Source organism: Dermacentor variabilis, chromosome 6 (assembly GCF_050947875.1).
Source record: "Dermacentor variabilis isolate Ectoservices chromosome 6, ASM5094787v1, whole genome shotgun sequence".
Lineage (NCBI taxonomy): Eukaryota > Metazoa > Arthropoda > Arachnida > Ixodida > Ixodidae > Dermacentor > Dermacentor variabilis.
The window spans coordinates 192259433-192275376 of record NC_134573.1 but is presented as its reverse complement, the minus strand read 5'-3'; the positions used below and the strand labels follow the sequence as shown (position 1 = coordinate 192275376).

At 50.6% G+C, this 15944-nt stretch overlaps 1 pseudogene; it reads left to right on the top strand.

The window, feature by feature from the left end:
- Window positions 1-8322: 8322 nt before the first annotated feature.
- Window positions 8323-11980, top strand: LOC142586398 (uncharacterized; annotated as a pseudogene).
- Window positions 11981-15944: the final 3964 nt, after the last annotated feature.

The window sequence follows — 15944 nt, the reverse complement described above, 5'->3', positions numbered from 1 at the left end:
CCAACATGACTGCTTAAGAAAAGTGTGCCGAGTATCCGCACAACAGCGGTTTATAAACACTCCGTCCCCGCTTGATTCCAAGGGGACGGAAACGTTCGTCCAGTCATTGTAAACACGCCTCCTCTCCCCGGGACGGCTTACACACACACACGCACACCCACCCACACACACACATACACACACAAACACACAAACACACACACATACACACACACACACACAGGTGCACGGTCCGGAGCCGACGTCAGAGGAGCTTCGTAGAACTCGGAGCTGACCCGGGTAGCGCGCCCGAGTAGCCATTGTCCTGCGTCTTGGTCGGCGCGTGGGAAGTTGTCCCCGACGACGTTCCCGCGGCAACTCCCCCGCTCGTGGCCGACCCGGTTGGCGGTGTCATGTTGCGGCACAAAGCCTGCTTCGCCGAACTCATTCAGTCCCAATCACGACGAGGCCGTTTAGTTACAATGGCGTCGAGGTGACGCCCTGGCTAGAGGTTTGCGGCGGCGCTCCAGGAAAAGATGACGACCGTTGGCGCAACTGGCAGGCGAAATTTCCACGTCATCGGGCCGTTCTTAACAACGGACATTACTGGTACAAGAATTGATATTGGAATTTACGAGTTGTAGCCGGCTAGCTTGCAGAGCACATTCACTTGCAGTGAATACTGAGGGTAGCACCGGTTTCGAGATATGCGCCGACAAACGCGCAGTAATAATTTACTTTTAAATTACGCATTTTAACTAAACGCCGTTTTATGCATTGAAGCACGAAAGTAACCGGGACGCCAATGTATCTTATAGCCAACTTAGGGAATTTAAGATACCGAAACTGGTGTCATCCTGAAGATTCGTTACAAGTAAATACGTCTTGCAAACTCACCCGCTATGATTCGTAACTTGCAATATGTACCGTAAAGAAATAAACTAAAAAGTTAATTAGAAACGTTTTGGTAATAAAATATATTGTGAATTACGATTTTACGCGTGCGTAATGTCCCGCTCTTTGGGTAAACTAGCTCGATGACTCAAATCATGCTATAAATAAAAAAAATTACGCGATCTAAAGAAAAAAGAAACACCCGCTATAAATGCGCAGCGCTGTGAAAGTAGACCAACTCGGATCCGAGTTCGCAGAGCGATCCACGCGAAAGTAAGACGTCACGATCGATATTTTGTAATGGCGATCAGCCCCCGACACCAACGAAGCATTGTCAAAGGATGGGCTCGATGGTGTTGCTTCTCGCTTGCGATAGCTTCCACAGAGTACGCCCGTGTTATCCCGCAGAGCTGCCGGGCGGCTGTGGCTCGTGCCTCTCTCGGCGACCCACAGCCTTAGTTCTTGTGGCGATCTTCATAGCTTCCCAGCGTTCTTCAGGTTCGTCCATAAACCCCAAGTTGATTGACAGCGTTCGTGTTGTGTGTGGTGCTCTTTTCTCCTGCAAGAACCATTGTAGCGCAAAAACAGCTGGGCCTGTGATTGGCTGATGCCAGCCAGGCTTTCTGATGCGGCTTCTGCTGAAGCCGCTCGGCCAACCGCTCGTTTACTCGGCGATTGTCGGGCTGGTGCACCACGCGGAGGTGACCTACGCGAAGAGAGACGCTGCTTGCGGCAAAGAGCCCCCCCCCCCCTCCCCATCCGTGGATCCATCCCTCGAATCTCGCACATTCAACGTCGACGCCTGTTTGCGCGTTCGTGTTGCGTAAGCGTTTGCGCCGCAGTCAACCTTCCGTCGTGACCAGCAGGCGTTTGCCGCTGCACCAAATTAGGGGTAAATTGGGAGACGTAAAAATTGAATGTGGGCGAGCGCGGGGCGAAAGGTTAACGAGAAATGTTGCAGCTGAACGCGTGAAAACATTTCTCACACAGGAAAGCCTGGGCGATATTTACAGCTACATTATACTATACGTTCCTTGATTCGTGGGAGTGAGTAACATATGGCTGGTATCGTGTTTGGCATGATCGCATTTTCATTGCTCAAAAAGTGCATCAGGGCCCCTTTAGGAAAGGAGATATGGTTGCCACCAGAAGCATTACAGACTACAACTTAAAAAGTCAGCAGCATGTTAGACTCCTGTAACACGTGAAGGCGAAAGCGTGCTGCGCACAATGTAATAAGATATTCGATCGCAGGGGTCAGAGTTGCAAGGCATAACGAGCTGCAGTGTAAAGTGAGCGTATTGCGCTGTTGGCCGATCTCCTCTCGACAGATGCGAGCACCTAATGCACTGTTTAAAGGTTCTTTCCTTCGTTTTTTTTTCTTTCTTTGTACATTTCATCCTTCGTTCTTTCTTTCGTTTCTTCATTCATGTTCAGCCATTGCATCTTTGCTTGCTTACGTGCGTATAAGCCATTCCTACGTTTTTTTTTTTTCGGGTATGAGTCATTGCTGATGATGATATTTTTGTACCACTCGTCTACTTTTTTGTATCACTGTAACAGACGCCGCTCTTTTCGGGTATGAGCCATTTTCACGAGCCATTTAAGGCTTTCGTCACAAAAAAGAAATGTGTGCTGACAAGTGGTCAGACTTCCAAATAAAATGCACGGCGAAGTATTTGTCTGCACTCGCCGTCAAATGTCGTTGTCACGTCTGCGTTGCAGCCTTTCGTATTGTTTTGTTTTGCGGGCGTTCCGCGTGGCGTCAACATTCAGCTTTCTTTACTCGCTCTGCCGGCGCGTGCTCCTGGATTCAAAGGCAGCGCACCTGTTGAGGCACGGGCGGACACTAAACCAAACACGTGCGCTGAACTTCAACCAAAGGTTTATTGCTGTGTGTATTGAAACTTCTCAACGCTGTATCACGTGCTGGTTGAGAGTGGTGCGCAGGGTAGGCCTTTCAGTTTCAAAGAACGAGCCCTGCAGTTTATATGTCACCACAGGTATTTAATTCGCGGGATCGGGTTAGCATACTCGCCACTGCATGCGTATGCAATGCCCCAGCCTAAGTGACGCAGCAGCACTGTTCCTTGACTTCGGGGAAGGCCAGGTGACGGGTGAAGTTTATTTATTTCACATGCCCTCAAGCGCCACGCATTATAGAGGGGAGTGAGGTGCATGCGAAAAACAACAACTACGATTGCTACCAGTTTATATAATGCTAGTGACATGTGCAGTGGACGTAATCATAAAGAACTCAAATAACAAGCACACTACGACATTCAAATTATATAAACCTAGCGACATCTCAACTGGACAAAAGCAAAATACGTCGCGACGGCGCTTGCGCAAATACAGTGAGTGTGGCCATGTGCATGGTCACAGTTGAAAAAAAAAAGCACACAAGGCTCGGCGGAAAAGTGCACTGTCTTCGGTCGACGCGATATCATCAGGAAGGTGGTTCCATGATTGATGGATGTTGCTTTTTTGGCGCAAGGGCCAGAAATGGCCAAGGAGCGCCACGACAATTGGTGATGAATGGCAACGAGGATAGTTGAATATGGTGGAAATCGAATGGCTGTATATTGACCTAAAATATTCGCTGTAAATGGTGCAAAATATGTATCTATTAAAATAATGTCCATGAAAAGTGAGTGCTATGGTTATAAAAGTACGTTCCGAAGGATTAGATACTAGAACATGTTCATTTATAGCAGCACTATTGCCTTTGCGGAGCCCTTCAGCGCAAGGACTACGAGGCATGTGCTCTGTAAATGACTTTATTGCAGCTACAGCCTCTAAGCAGAGGCTGTGCTACAAATAGCCTGGCCAAATGGTTTCTATGGTATTCGTTTCTTCTAAGAATTTGAGTATTGATTTAAAATTAAATAGAGGGTCATAGCCTAGAAAGAAGACTGGGTGCAAAGGTATATTATGACGGTATAAGAAAGCGAAGAACTTTTTTCTGTCCTCTTCTAATAATGGGCACTGAACGAGAACCTGAAGGACTGTAAGTCTACTGCCGCACCTGGTGCATGTCGGAGGGTTAGTTCCAGTCAGAATATATCAGTGAGTGCTGCAGGTGTGCCCAATTCTTAATTTACAGAGCAGTACTTCCTAGTGTCTTGCTCTTTTCTCAGAGATCCAGTTCCCTATTTTTGGTTTGATTAGGTGCAGTTTGTTGGATACCTGAGTGTCCCATTGCCTCTGCGAATATTTCCGTAGTTTATATCGTAAAAATGGCTTAAGGTCTGTGTACGGTACACGTATATTAATGTTTGCATCACAAAAAGCTACAGATGTACCCCTTTCATCAGCAGCTACGTTGCCCTCTAGGCCTCTATGGCCAGGTACCCAACAAAGAACAATTATTTGGTTCGACATGTATGCTGAGCACAGAAGATTGTAGACTTCATTAAGGATAGAGTTTTTGTGTTTTCGTAGGCTTGATACGCCACTAACAACGCTTAATGAATCTGTGAATATGACAGCCTTTATTATACCTGTTTGTTTTATATGTTTCACAGCAGAGAGGACCGCGTATGCCTTCGCTGTGAAAATGCTGGTGTTTGCATTTTATGCACCGGACATTGAAAATGACGGTCCGAGAACTGCACAAGCTACACCACAGGCCGACTTTGAAGCGTCTGTATAAAACTCCGCGCACGAGCACTTCGCCTGGAGTTCGAGAAATTGTGAATCCTTAGGCGCATGTTTTGTTATTGCGACGAAAAACATATCACACTGGATAGTCTGCCATTCCGAATGTGGTGCAAGGTCAGTGGGCGTCATTAGGACTGTTTCTCGATGTTGAATACCGGTTTCATTAGCCGGTTGTTCTAAGCGCACAGACAGATGAGGTCGAACAGATGGGCGGTTACGGTGAAGTCTTGCAGAAGACAAGTCAAGTACAGTTGAGTAACATGGATATTCGTTATTCGATTTACATTTTAATAAGTAGGAGAAGGTTAGGTATCTTCTGCATAGCTGTAAGGACCATTTGTTCGCCTCGACATACAGACTTTCCACAGGACTTGCCCTAAATGTTGCCAGCTGTATATGTAGATTTTGGACTGAGTCGAGAATATTGAGAGCACTATCCGATGCGGATTGGTACACCACGGCTCCGTAGTCGAGGCGTGATCGTACAAGGCTTTTATACAGGCCAAGCAAATACCTCCTGTCACTGCCCCAGTTTGTTCGAGAAAGTAACTTAAGCAGGTTCATAGACTTGAGGCACTTTGCTTTAAGATATTTCAAGGGGGGAATAAAATTAAGTTTTGTGTCCAAAATAATACCTAAAAATTTGTGTTCAAAACTGATCGACAGTCATTCTCCGTTAAGGTCAATAGCGGGTTCTGGTGGCATGCCTCTCTTGTTTGAGAAGAGAACACATCTGCTTTTTTGAGGGTTAAATTTAAAACCATTTTCTTCTGACAACTTTGAGAGTTTGTTTAGGCCAAGCTGGTAGCTTTCTCTCGCAGATGCTAAGATTGCACGACCTAAAAGCTATCTGTACATCCTCTACATAAACCGAGTAAAATACTGTGCGATGTATGATGGTATGTAAGGAGTTCATTTTAACAATAGAGAGCGTACAGCTCAGCACTCCACCCTGCGGTACACCTGTCTCCTGTATGAATGATCGAGATTGCACATCGCCAACTCTAACACGAAACGTTCTGTCAGACAGGTAGCTCTCAATAATTGTCCATATCAATACCAACACCCATACCGATGCGGTTTCAGGGAAGGTAGATCGACGACAGACCAGCTTCATCGCATGGAAATGTATATCCGGGAAGCCTTTATCCACAAACAGCTTGTCATATCTGTATTCCTTGATATGGAAAAGGCGAACGATACTACGTGGCGCTTTGGGATCCTTCGGGATATTTCTGGAATGGGTATATGTGGCAACTTGCTGACGAAGGTGGTTTCATCCGTTCGTTGTATGTGAAATAAATGAATATAAAAACCTGTTTGCGAAAAAAGTGCCCCTTACTTTATTACAGTGATCAACTCGAGATGACAGGTAAGTAGTGTAAGATTTAGAGTCGGGCTTGTAGGACGATCGGAGCAAGTTGGGGTGACAGGACTAGGCGAGCAGGATTTATTTGCAGTATTTACATTTTAAAAAAGAGATACATTAAACAGTCTAGCATGACATTCAAATGGAGCCCGCAAGACGATCAATAAAAACAGCGCTAAACGACGGGACGAGCGAAGGGACAACAGCGCTGACCAACGACCAGAGTGTGTTTGTTCCTTCAGTCAGCGACATACGTGCTCCGCCGCTAGTCGCTGACCGTATTGCTGACGCTATATCGCTGACTAAAGGAACAAAGACACTTTGGTTGTTGGTCAGCGCTGTTGTCCGTGTCCCTTCGCTCGTCCCGTCGTTCAGCGCTGTTTTTATTGCCCGTAATCATGAATCAACCAGCCCAAATGCGTACTCTTCCGCAAGACGAAGCATACAGCAAACCAGCATACAGCTCACGAGTACATTGACGAGCACAGAGCACGACGACGAGCACACCTTAGCAGCCGACCAACAGCCGTTTTTAAACACTTCGTGTTCCCTAGATCCCTAGGTGAGGCAAAACGTTCGACGTCATCGAAAACAAGCCGTCTCTCTGCAGGACGGTTTACATATACACACTCGCACACAGGTTTCAGTGCCCCCTCCGAGGGCAGACGAACTTTGCAGCGCAGTTGTCGTGGTGTCCATCGTCCAGCGTCTCCGCAGCCAGTTGTTCACACCCGACCCCAGCCGGCGCCTCTAAATTCCAGAGCGGACCTCACACAGTGGCCTCCGCCGCTGCCCATTGTCTGGCGTCTTCAAAGGCCCGTGAAAAGGCACCGTAAGCCATCTCCTTCCAGGAAATCCCCCGGCTTCAGTCGAACCATGAAGGCGTTGGCGATTTCACTAAAAATAGCTGATCGCGTTTAGTCATGCGGCGCCGAGGGGTTGTTGACGCGGCACCTCGCGGTCCCTACGAAACAAGTTACGCGGCAGGTGTTGAAGGCTTCCATGGTATCTTCGGCGAAGCTCTTCACGCTCGCAGCTGCAGCTGGCTGCGAAAACTTGCTTGTTGCCACCTCGGCAGGCCATTCTTAACAGCTCCTCCATGGCCCGGAAAATCTCGCCTGGCCAGTGCTGACAACCGCTGGGCAGGAAGAGAACGGCTGGCGAGCAAGAAGATGGCTTTGCTCTCTGCAATCCCTGCGCACTTGGAATGCCTTAAACCATCTCACAACAACTGGCACAGAAGAGTCGATCACGGCAACACAATACCACTCAGCGTGCTAACGCCTGGAATCAGCTGTTAACCCACCAGGCTTCCTATCAAAATTTGAATGCAAGTCACTCAACTGGAAACCCCAAATTTTGCCCCAAAATTTCGTACCGCCAAAGCGAGCGTTCACGTTCCCCCTGAGTTCGACCAAACCTGACCGTTGCGCTGCACAAGAGTAAAGTTTTACGCAGAACTAAACCGAAGGCTCTCAACCACCAATACCTGAACATAACTTAAGCAGCCTAGCTTCAAGAACAGTCTGTTCTTACCCTATCACAGTGGCATACTTATCTCATGTACGGTTGCCACTGAACCGTCTGACCAACTCCACAGGTACGTAATCACAATCGCGCTAGCTTTGTGGTCTCTTTTCAGAACGCGTACTTGCGTCGTACGTAAGCATTTCATCACGCTTACTCACATTTGTTCCTTTAGTCTATACAGGACACGTACCTCAAACGAGCAACTAAACTTGCGTAACTCACGCACTCCGCAGAACCCTTAAAAAATGCGTCTGATAATGACTCGTCCTACGCACTCGTACTTGAGAAGTCAGAATATGGCTGCCCTTAACACACACGAGCAACCCAGTCATAAACTTTCTGCTTCTTTCCGTCCGCACAGGACATGCACTAATGGAACTAAGAACGCTTCTCAGTGCAAATCATGCACTCACTGAAAATCTACGCGCTTAACCTTAGAAAATAAAAAACACATAAAAAAAGAAGGTTAAGTAATACACACGCGCGTTACCATAGCCCCGTGACCGATAACCTTGACACTCAGGTTACTCACACACACAGAAAAGAAAGCCTATCTACTCATTAATGAACACTCGCGAAACTAATTGTTTAAATAGAACACCTCTTTCAAACCTCGGAGCCACGCGCACGCAAACAGAAAACGATCGCATCGACAGCGTCGAAACGAAATTCGAAGCGACATTCAGCAAACTCGAACAGCTAATCACGACGAACATCGCAGCAGTGACAGCACTAAAAGAAACAATGGAGACCTACCAAGCCGAGAACACGAACAGATTCGCCTACATCGAAAGGGCCCTACAACCGATGGTAAGCCACCCGACGTTTGCGCCCCGCTTCGCGCAATATCCACCCAACCAGAGAGCCCCGTACACGCCAACGCAATCATGGCCGCCAACGCGACACCAGCAGCAGCAGGTGTAACCGCGTGGCAGTGGAACTGTCGCAGCTTCGTAAGGAAGAAGGCAGTCATCCAACAGCACATCGTACATGCCGCGCGCTAGCCATACGTTATACTACTACAAGAAACACTAGCCGACGCATCGTCCCTCCCCGGCTACAGAGTGCACAAGGGACGGCCCGACGGCAGAGGCCTGTGCACCCTGGTCAGGAAGGGACTCACGTTCGTCGAACACGAGCTGCAGAGCAATATCAAGATCGAGCACACACTCACCGAAATCATCCCGGGCAAGAAGAGAAAAGAAAGCATATTTCTGCTCAACGTTTACAGCAACCCATCGCAGAGAAAACAGAGATTCAAGACATTACTGCACAAAGCCAGCACCGCAGCGGGCCGCAACACGCTGATCGCGGGCGGAGACTTCAACGCGATCAACCCTGCCTGGGGCTACAACAAGTACACAGCAAAGGGCCGCGACCTGTACCAAGACGCCACGGAACTCGACTTCACCATCATCACGGACCCGACACATCCGACGAGAATTGGTAACTCTGTGTCCCGGGACACCACTCCGGACCTCACGTTCGTCAAGAACGACATCCGGGATGCGATCACCTGGAGAAACACGGGGACCGACCTAGGCAGCGACCACACCATCGTGGAAATCGGCATACCGGAACGCAACGACACCAGCATCAAAACACACAGATGGATAGACTGGGATGCCTTTCGAGACGCCAGAAGCCAGGAGAGCGACGGTGACGACGAGATCGAAGACATCAACTCGTGGATGGCCGAAATCACCAAGAGCGTACGCGACGTGACCAAAGAAATTGCAACGGGTGCGGAGATCGACAAAGTAGACAGCAGGCTTGCGCATCTCATCGAAGCCAAACAGTCGATACTCAATCGCTGGAATAAACAACGGCTTAACCGCAGACGTAGAAAGAAGGTGGCGGAGCTGAACCGAGCGATCGAGGATCACTGACGCGTTCTCTGCACGCAACAGTGGAACGGGATCTGCAACGCGGCAGACGGGCAAATGCACAGCGGGAAGACGTGGAACCTGCTGCGGCACCTGCTCGACGAAACCAAGACCAAGTCGCACCAAAGGGACAGAGTCACTAGGCTCAAACATCGGGTGGTCTCAGCACACGGCATCGATGAAGTCACCAGGCGCATTAACGACAAATACCTGCCGACTACACCCACCGAACAACACGCGCCGTACAGCGGCCTGCCTAACGCGAAGCTAGATCGTGACATCGACGTCGAGGAGGTACGCGTGGCCCTGCACGACCTCAACAGCCGGTCGGCAGCCGGCCCGGACCTCGTCACTAACAAGGCGCTCAAGAACCTCGATGACGGCTGGATTGAAAACCTCGCAAAATACTACAACAAGTGCTGGAGAGCGGACGCGCTGCCGAAGCTCTGAAAGACAGCCAAGACCATCCTGATCCCCAAGCCGGGGAAGCCGCCGGACACGGATACCCTCCGGCCCATCTCGCTCACGTCCTGCGTGGGCAAGGTGCTGGAGCACGTGCTGCTGAACAGGTGGCAAGACTACCTGGAACGAGAAGGGCTGTACCCGGCCACATTCATCGGCTTCAGACAGCACCTCAGCACGCAGGACGCGATGCTGCAGCTCAAATACCAAATCATCGATGATTGCGGCAGCGCCCGCGACCACAAAGCAATCCTAGGGCTCGACCTGCAGAGCGCCTTCGATAAGGTGAAACACTCGGCGATTCTGTCCCAAGTCTTCAAGCTCAACATGGGCGAAAGATCCCACAACTACATCAAGGACTTCCTCGCGGACAGGACCGTCGAGCTACGAGCAAGCGACCTACAGACGCAAGAGAAGAAGCTCGGGAGCCCCGGCACACTGCAGGGATCGGTCATTTCGCCGGTGCTGTTCAACCTGGTAATGATCGGAGTGGCCGAAAAGCTCGGGCACATCGAAGACGCCAGGCACACCATCTACGCGTTCGATATCACGCTATGGGTGACCGGTGGCAGCGACGCCCACATCGAGGGCGCGCTGCAAGCCGCCGTCGACGCAATAGAAGACCAGCTGGAAGGCACCGGACTGAGATGTTCGCCGAGCAAATCGGAGCTTCTCATACTCCCACCTGCCAAAAACAGCAGAGGCAAGACCAGACAACGCGAAAACGACGAAATCAGAATCGTCACCAAATCCGGCAACGTGATCCCCGAGGTCGGCAAAATTAGGATCCTAGGCATGATCACCGAAAAGCACGGAAGAAACAGCGAAACCATCACCCGTCTCAAGGCAAAAGCAGCCAACGCGATTCGACTCCTCAAACGAGTCACTTCCGGAAAGGCTGGCATGAGAGAGGAGAGCCTAATTAGGCTCGTCTAATCCTTCGTCATCAGCCGCGTCGCGTACGTTGCAGCCTACCACAGATGGCTGCAACACGAACGAAACAAAATCAACGTGCTCATCAGAGGAGCGTACAAGACGGCGCTGGGCCTGCTCGAGTCCACGAGCGCGACCCGCTTGTTACAACTCGGGATACACAATACGCTCGAAGAAATAGCCGAAGCGCAACGGACCTCTCAACTGGAGCGGCTGTCCATGACCAAAGCCGGGAGGAAGATACTGGACGATCTGGGAATTAGACGCTCGAACGAGGTGGAGATGAAGCTCCCCATCCCCGAAGAGGTCCCACGCCAGACCAGAATCGACCCCATACCGAAGAACATGAATCCCGAGTTCAACAAGGGAAGAAGAGCGGCGAGGGCCAAGGCTCTCATCGACCAGCATGCCAACGACGAACACGCGCGGTACGTGGACGCGGCCGAATACCAACGGGACGCCTTCGCAGCGGTCGTCATAGAGGCGTCAACCGGCGCCAAGAGGACGGCAGCGAGCGTGAGAAACGCCGGAGCGGAACAAGCGGAGGAGGTAGCCATCGCCCTGGCCATCGCCGACGCAGACTCCCGCACGGTGCTGAGTGACTCAAGACAGGCGGTGCGAAACTTCGCCAAAGGCCAAATCTGCAGGGAGGCTGAGCGCGTACTGCGAGCGGTAAAACTAGAAGAACGAAAAGTACGACTCAAGTGGTTCCCGGCGCACGCGGGCGACGCGCCGGAACGCAATGAGAACGATAATGAGACGGCACACGCAGCGGCGCGAGCGCTAACCAACCGCGCCCCGGCGACAGACCGTCGGACGTGTTTCGGAACCAAGGACCGCATGACGGATTACAACGAAATCACGAAGGCCTACCGCCTGGCTCGCAGGACTCTCCCACCCCCGCACCCGTGACTGAGTCGGGCGGAGGCGGTATTACTGAGACAGCTGCAGACCGGATCGCTACCGAGCCCGACAATGATGAATCGCATGTACCCCGAGACATATCCGACAGATATGTGCAGTCTGCCGGAGGGAGACCGCAGAATACACGCACATCTTGTGGGACTGCGTTAAATATAGAGAAGAAGCAAAATCAAGAACGCTCCCACCGCGGCTCGAGGCAGCCGCGAAGAGCTACGACCGAGACAATCAGCTCTGGGCCGTCCAGCAAGTCCTCGAGGCGCTCGAAAGGCACGGACCCAGCGAGCCGGCAACGGCGAGCGGAGACCCGCGCCGAGTAACGGCGACTTCGAGGCTGACATAGGCCCTCCTCAGGGCGCGCGAGCGCCCAACTGCAGGCATAAATAAAGTTGGCTCCAATCCAATCCAATATGAAACGAAAACACCAACAAAGCTCATACCTTACACATTGAAAGAAATCCTAGTCTCAAATCGCGAAAAGTTTCAAAATGCTAAAAAAACACACACACCTCGTTTCACTTCTACGGAAGCTCTCTTGGCCTCCCGTTCCAAACGTTTACGTCTGACTCATATTTTTGAGCCGTACCCGAGGTGGTCGCGGTTCGAAAGCTATTCCGGCTACCCTGGAACAACAACAGGGGCGACGCACTAGCAGCTCCTTCAACACGTTGCAGTTTCTGGCCAATTTGCGTCCTAGGGCCACGCTTTCATTACTAACTCGACTGACAGCGTCGCGACTCCCTACCACCTCGTCTAGTCCTGCCACATTGCGCTCCCTCGCCCTACACGCTGAGCTTCGAAAAGAACGACGGAACGACAAGGAATTTAACTGCCCCGTGCCCTTTGTCCGCGTCCGTGCAGAACATGCTTCTCGGTCTTTTTTTGACCGGTGGCTCGAACGTGTTTGATGCGCCAACGTTGTCAACGATGATCGCACCTTTCTTCTCCTCGCGCCTTGGGTTTTCGCGCCTCTCGCCCTTTTTGGCTACGCTACCTTATCTACGGCTTCCCGATTTTTACCGCGCTTCTTTCTGCGGCGCTTTCTCTTTGAACTCGCTTTCATGTCGCCTTCTGGCGTCTCGTGCTGGCCGGTACACATCTCTTCGGCCCGGATCGGTCTCTTACCCGCACAGTCCGAATGATCCTTAACTAAATCATCCCTCTCTTGGCTACCTAGACTAGCGGAGAGCTGCACCGATCCCTGAACAATGCAGTTGTCTTCCCTTGAGCTACGCAGCTCGCAATCCTGCATCGTCCAGCTGGCACTGCATCGTCCAGCTGGCACTTCACTTCGGCACGCAGATCTGACTCGACATGGGTGCTCGCGTCTGTCGGGTCAACAGTACTCTGTGCTCCGTTCCTGTGGTGGCATCAGATGCATACCACCTAATATGGATATGTACGGGTTTACAATCGGAACGCTCGCGTCTCCTACTGCAAGCCGGCCTCCGCTACAGTGTGACAACCAGCTATGACCGCTGGATACATGACAACAGATTCCACAAAACACTGCTTCAATTCATACACAACACAGGCCTCACAGCACACATATAATACAGATATACGCTCCACGAATTATGCCTTAAGGGCAAGCCTTCATCGCAATAAAAAAAACAGTACTCTGTACCTCGCTAAATTTACAAGCGACGGACACGCGCGGTAACTGTGCCAATTCATTCACAGCTGGCCTAGCTGTCTCTACAGTGCTCTGTTGGCACAGCACCTCGTCGCTCTCACTCTGGCCTTTAACGGCCTCTGTTGCCACTAAGGCATTGTTAGCTGCTAGCACTTCGAGTTCACCTAGGAACGTGCTGCTTATCTCGCAGGTGCTGCTCCTTCTCTCGGCTTTCGAGAAAAATCTATCTACTTCCTCCCACTTTCGCTGCGTCCAGCCTACAGATTTCTCAAACCGCTGTTGACTTTGCTCGATTAACTGCCCAGAACCTTCAATCTCTTTGTTCAATGCGGCAACGTACTGCCTCGTTACTTCTGTTAGGCCTTTCTCCTGCGAAATGCTTTTCAGTTCCCGCCTAGCTTATTCCTGTTCTTGCCTAAATTCTTCCTGTTCTTGCCTAATTGCTTCCTGTTCCCGTTTTTTGCTTAGAATTCGTTTACTCATTTGTTCTATGAATTTCGAATCATTGTCACTTTCGAGAATGGTCTTACGAATCTCCGATTCCATCAAGTCCTCCTCTACGTCTACCTCGATCTCTCCACACAACCACAACAGCTCGGCTCTCGTCAAACACATTAGGACCATGGTCGCTACTCTAATCTTTGGCCCTGCTGTCACACAATACTTGCTGCGATACCCACGCAAATAAAAATACAACTAAAAGATCCCAGCGAATCAAATCCACAAACACAAAGAAATTGAAGCCTTGTAAATCTTACAGCCAGAAACAAACGCTTACCCACTGAAGCAGCACCATATCACCAGCCCTTCTCCGCCGTATCCAGTCAGTTGCAAAAGGTGGTCAATCCCCAGTCACCTCCAACTTGATCGGGATACCGGTTGTTCACCATGTGCCAAAGTCCGTGAGCTGCCGTTGCTGTCTCCCGAGTCGTAGGCCAATCAACGAGCCGTAGGCCGATCTAGGAGCCGTAGGCCGATTCCACCGCTGTCAACTTGTTGTAAGATTTGGCAGTCGTAGTCGTTGGGAGGACCTTGACTCTTTGTCGGGACTTAGGCGTACAGGGCTTATTTGCAGTATTTACATTTTAAACAAGAGATACATTTACGCAGTCTAGCGTGACTCCCAAATGGAGCCCACAAGATGAAGCATACAGCAAACCAGCACACAGCTCACGAGTACATTGACGAGCACAGAGCACGACGACGAGCACACCTTAGCAGCCGACCAACAGCCGTTTTTAAACACTTCGTGTTCCCTAGATCCCTAGGTGAGGCAAAACGGTCGACGACATCGCAAACAAGCCGCCTCTCTGTGGGACGGTTTAAACACACTCACACCAGGTTTCAGTGCCCCCTCCGAGGGCCGACAACCTTTGCAGCGCAGTCGTCGTGGTGTCCCTTGTCCTGCGTTCCCGTAGCCAGTTGGTCACACCCGACCCCAGCCGGCGCCTCTAAATTCCAGAGCGGACCTCGCACAGTGGCCTCCGCCGCTGCCCATTGTCTAGCGTCTTCAAAGGCCCGTGAAAAGGCACCGTAAGGCATCTCCTTCCAGGAAATCCCCCGGCTTCAGTCGAACCGTGAAGGCGTTGGCGATTTCACTAAAAATAGCTGATCGTGTTTAGTCATACGGCGCCGAAGGGTTGTTGACGCGGCACCTCGCGATCCCTACGAAACGAGTCACCGCGGCAGGTGTTGCAGGCTTCCATGGTATCTTCGGCGAAGCTCTTCACGCTCGCAGCTGCAGCTGGCTGCGAAAACTTGCTTGTTGCCACCTCGGCAGGCCGTATTTAACAGTAGGTGCTCGAATGAGCTCACTGCTAAGGATATCATGATGAAATACTTTATGAAATAGGCGTAAGCGAAAAGCCTTTGTGCGCAGTGATAAAGATGGCAGACACAAGTTGCTCTTCATAAAAGTTAAGCTAGAAGCTATGCTAGAAGTACGAGTTGCATATGAAAGGGCCAAGTGAATGCAAATCATCATCATCAACAGCCTGGTTACGCCCACTGCAGGGCAATGGCCTCTCCCATACTTCTCCAACAACCCCTGTCATGTACTAATTGTGGCCATGTTGTCCCTGCAAACATCTTAATCTCATCCGTCCACCTAACTTTCTGCCGCCCCCTGCTATGCTTCCCTTCCCTTGGAGTCCAGTCTGTAACCCTTAATGCGGTTGCGGGATGCGGGATGCGAATGCGGGATGCGGTTATCTTCCCTCCTCATTAAATGTTCTGCCCAGGCCCCCATTTCTTTTTCTTGATTTCAACTATGATGTCATTTACTCGCGTTTGTTCCCTCGCCTAATCTGCTCTTTTCTTATCCCTTAACGTTACACCCATCATTCTTCTTTCCATAGCCCGTTGCGTCGTCCTCAAATTAAGCAGAACCCTTTTCGTAAGCCTCTAGGTTTCTGCCCCGTACGTGAGTACTGGTAAGACACAGCTATTACACACTTTTCTCTTGGCAGCCTGCTGTTCATGATCGATCTGAGAATGCCTGCCAAACGCACCCCAGCCCATTCTCATTCTTCTGATTATTTCAGTCTCATGATACGGATCCGCAGTCACTAGCTGTTCTAAGTAGATGTATTCCCTTACGACTTCCAGTGCATCGCTACCCATCGTAAACTGCTGTTCTCTTCCGAGACTGTTAAACATTAGTTTTCTGCAG